Source organism: Melozone crissalis, unplaced genomic scaffold (genome assembly GCF_028551555.1).
Source record: "Melozone crissalis strain CALT ecotype California unplaced genomic scaffold, PUWL_Pcris_2 ptg000073l_1, whole genome shotgun sequence".
Taxonomy (NCBI): domain Eukaryota; kingdom Metazoa; phylum Chordata; class Aves; order Passeriformes; family Passerellidae; genus Melozone; species Melozone crissalis.
In genome coordinates, this window is record NW_026535850.1 from 1,063,443 (window position 1) to 1,068,370 (window position 4,928).

Genomic DNA, 4,928 nt, shown 5'->3' on the forward strand with positions numbered 1-4,928 from the left:
CACTGGGACGGGTTCCCCATGGACGCAGCCCAGCGGAGCCCGGGCTGGCTCTTGGGAAAACTGCGGCGCTGCGCCAGGAGTGGGGAACGGCCAAGGCGTGGGTCCTGCCTGCGGCTGACCCTGCTGAGCCACTGCTCAGTGGTTCAGGATCTACTAACTGCAGCACGGAGCAGCCAAAAAGAAGGAGGAGGCTCCTCAGTTGTGAGGTTCCACAGGCAAAGGTTTATCCCAAGGGAAGGATTCAGCAGCATAGATCCACTCGCACTTGTGTTCATGAGATTTTATCGGGGTACAACTCAGGGGGGCGGATACAAAGGATTGAGCAAAAAGGAATCTGCAGGGGAGGAGCGAGGGGATTCCATCAGTTGCTTGGCACTAATTAGGACAGATGAGAGGAAAGGGTAGGTCACATGGGCCAGAGGGACTTCCAGCAATAGGGAATTCCAAAGGGGTGGTGCAGTCAGGGATTGGTCCAAGGCAAAAGTGACAGGGAAGGTTCAGGAATAAAGAGCTGGATTATCTTGAGAGGCAGAGAAGGAGCTGGAACAAAGAGCGGGGAATGGCATGAGGGACAGCTTTGAGGGAGGGAAAAACCTAGGGGTAAACCAACTTGGGGAAAATACGGGGTACATGAAAAGAAACCATTCTACCATAACTGATAAATAAACACGAACCGGAACACCCCAGGAAAATGGGCACAGCATCAATCCCGTCTGACTTTGAGAAGTGTTTGAACAACTTGGAGCAGTCACGCAAGCTTTTAGACACTACATCAAAAGTAGAAAGTGTACGATAGTCAAGAGCGGGAAAAAGAGCTCCCTGCAGCCATGGTGGCAGCTCTGGATCGGCACCAGGGAGAGGACTGATGTAGGCGTGGTTGAAGCAGAGGCAGGGGCGAAAATAGCAGAGGCAGAGGAGGTTCAAAGCAGCCACAGACCAAGCTGGGGCCAAATCAATGTGCATCTTGTAAGAAATCAGGACGCTGGAAATAGGGCCAGTGCCCAGAGTTAGCAGACAAAGTACACTAAACTCTTGCAGCCACTCTAGATGATAAGAAATGACCGAGACTGGCAGTTCTTACCCTGGCAGGCCACTGTTTAAAATACAGCTAAAGAATGATGAAGAAGTTGAAATTTTAAGAAATAGTGGAAACACATTTTCACTCTTGAATCAAGCACTGATACCCAAAAGTGAAAACTATCGTCAAGCACTAGGAGCAACTATAGAGCATCCATAAAATGCATTCTTCCTGAAACCACTTCGATATAAAATCAAGAAGAAAATGGGAATACATCAGTTTCTTTATTTACCAAACTCACCCAAATCTGTCCTATGCAGGGATTTGCTTGAAAATTTGGAAGCAACAGTTCCATTTAGAAAAAGAAAACTTCAATGGAAGGTACCTGAAGACAAATGTGCGGTTTTAGCAGTAGGACTGACAATTGACACCAGACCAACAAACAAGAAGAACTAGTTAGAGGAAGTATTGAATCAGGTATACCCAAGAGTATGGGATACTGATAGCCCAGGAAAATCCAAACGAGCAGACCCTATGAAAATTGAGCTACAGACAAGAGTTAGGGCAGTCAGAAAGCAATACCCTTGAAGATTGGAAGCTAGGAAATAAGTCGAACCCAAATAAGTTCAGATCCCCGAACACTCCCAGGACTCCAAAATGATCCCCCACATCTCTGTACAGCCCTCCGGAAGCTCTCCAAACCCTGCAGGACATCCCAGTGACATCCCAATTTTCCTCAAAGCCCACTCTGGATGACCCTGAAGCAGAACCAAGACCCTCTATATTCCTCTAGAACGCCCAGCCAAGCCACTGTGGGCTCAGTTTCCCCGAGCTCAGGAGACCTGGGTGCTGCCAGTCTCTTTCCCCACTCTGAGGGCTTTTCCTCACTCAGGACGCCCATCCCCTCCATTGTCACTCACTCCGTGGTGCCACCAGTGACAGCCCCTACTGACAGCCACGAGCAGGAACAGGGGGGTCCTGCCAATATTCACAGCCACTACTGGGGCCAGAGGGGACACACCTTCGACCCTGGGAGTCCTGAACATCCCGGCGACCCTGCGTGACTCCACCTGTGACCCAGGGTGAGCCAGATGTCACCTCCAGGACCACCTAAGGTGTGAGTGCCTTGAACGCGTAGTGCCCGTCCTGTCCCAGCAGGTTGGTGGCCATGCACTGGTAGGTGCCTGAATGTCTCACATCGATGTCCCCAAGCTCCAGGAGGGGACCCCGAGCCACCTCGTGCCCCTTGTGCAGCCAGGTGACAAGTGCTGAGCCCACCTGCACTGAGCAGCGCAGGGTCACGGCATCACCTGCATGCACCTGGTGTGCCAGGGGACCAGGGGCGATGGTGGCATTGGCCACGGGCACTGCGAGGACAGAGACAGGGCTGAGGGCACTGGGCAAGGTGGAATAGCGGTGCTGTGGGTGGAGTCACCCCCAGCCCGAGGGTCCTGCTCACCCAGGATGGTGACATTCAGGAGGACACTCAGCCACACTGTCCTGGCATTGGTACTGACCACTGTCATTGTCCCCAACATGGCGCAGCTCCAGGTGGGGGCTGGTGCCTGGCAGTGCCCCTGAGCCCTCCCGGTGCCAGGAGGACAGAGGACCTGTCCCAGCAGCCACCGCACAGCTCAGCACCAGGCGATCCTTGAGTGCCACCTGTGCCCCTGGGGGACTGCGCCCACTGGGGGACCCCTGAGTGTGGGACCTCTGCAGGAGGGGGGGACAGCAGGGGACAGTGAGGGACCTGGGGGGCTGTCAGGGAGGGGCAGGGGAACCCCAGTGAGGGCAAGGGGGTGCAGAGATGAGGGGTATGGAAAGGAACTCTGAAGAAGGATGCGGGTTCAGGGAGAGGACACTTGGAGAAGAAGAGGGGGGACCTCAGGAAGGGGTTGGTTTGGGGCACTGTGGGGGTGTCGCTATAGAGCACAACAGAGCAAAAAACACCACAACTCCATCAGAAGGGTGTAAAAGAGAGATTTATTATAGTTTTTTTAATAGTTTTTCAAGATATTTACATTTACTTAAAAGACACATTCAGTGCCCATTGGTCGTAAGAGAGAAACAAAGTTCTCAGTAGGTGTACAAGGAGCCACGTCATTCTGTGAGCCAGCTAGAGTCCGTATCTTTTAGCTTTCTCTCCTTCATCATGTCTCCGAGGTGACAGCCTCGGCGTCTTCCTCGGGAGAGATACGAGGCTTTCCTTATCTTTAGGAAGCCTTTACTGACGCACAAGAACAGCACAAAATGCCTTTCCTACAATTCCCCCTTTTTGTATTTGACCCAGAAACACAACTGCTAAGGACTTTTGCAGGGTCCTTGCAATAATCCAAGCAGACAGAGGATCCATTCTTCATTCACTTACAGATAACCAACTTCTTCCAACTCCACAACACACACCCTCACAATCCTAACATTCATATACAAACAAGGTCCATAAAAACAGATCTTCAAATACCGTTACAGACCTCACAATTTTCAGATGACACATTTGTAGCAGAATGACACCTTCACCTCTAATCAAATAACTTTCTCCCACACAGAATCAGAGACCAAGTCATCTGCCTAGTCACCACTTAGAACCAAGTAGCATCCACTTAACTTTACAATTGGTTGCTGCTCTCATAACCAACCTAATTGCTCGAAGTCTGGACTTCAGCAACTAATTCAACCCTTATGCAAAGGCAACATTTCTCCCTGAGGTACATCAAATTCCCCTATTTTTGGAACTGTGTGTGCCCTGCAAAAGGAAATGGTACAAGACACATTTCTCAGTACTACCAACCTCTCTATAGGAGAATTCAAAGAAAAGAAGCAAAAGTAACATCCATTACCTTAAATTTTTGATTTTCAGCGTAAGCCTGTAACTCCCTTTACTCTGTCTTGAATTACCATCTTTACCATACATTCCTTGAGGGTCCATGCTTCCATCCACCTAATAATCAACGCAATTACCTACTCATTTTACTTCTGCTGTAGAACTACTTATCCTGTCCTTTTCTTTGGGTTCCAAATAAGGTTTAACGAAATGGACAGAGACACAACGATTTCCATTTTCTGTTAAAATGCATGCATATCCTCTTCCCCATGTTACTAATTCCACTGGGCCAGTCCACCTTTCTGTGATTAAGTCTTTTACCCATACCTTAATACCTTTCTTAAAGCTTGGCTGTTTTGAATTCAAAGACAGAAAATGATAGAATATAGGAGACACATGTAAGTCAGGTAAAGGACGCAAAAAGTTTAAGACATAAATGGCTTTGTCTAATCTCACTTGAGGCAATTCCCTTTGCATTCCCCATTTTTGTTTTTGTACCTAGCACTTCAACACACCATGATCACGTCCAATAATTGCTTGGCCTGTTGAGGCATAAGGAATACCAGTGGAATGATCAACACCCCAGGCACAAAAAACCACCTGGAATTTCTTTGAAACATATGCCGGGCCGTTATCCATCTTTACATGTGATGGAACAACTAAGATGGAAAAGGTGTGGCAAAAATGATAAATAACATCCCGAGATGTTTCACCTGCCAACGCTGAGGCAACCATGGCATGAGAAAAGGTGTCAATTGTAACATGAACATACTTTGACAGCCAAATTCAGGCATTTTTGTAACATCTGTTTGCCATTCTTGCAAAGGGAGTAAGCCTCTAGGATTAGTACCGTAATATTGTGAAACATGAGATGTATGACGATGAGGGCAAGAAGAAATAATTGACTTTGCTTCACTATGTGATAATTTAAATTGCTGCTGTAGTGTCTGAGCACCGTGATGAAAATTTGGTGAGATAGAACAGCTTGCTATAACACATTAGGCACCATTTTTACTGCTGAGGCAGCCACAAGGGAATCCACATAGGCGTTACCTTCAACAAAGAATCCAGGTAGCGATGTATGGCTAC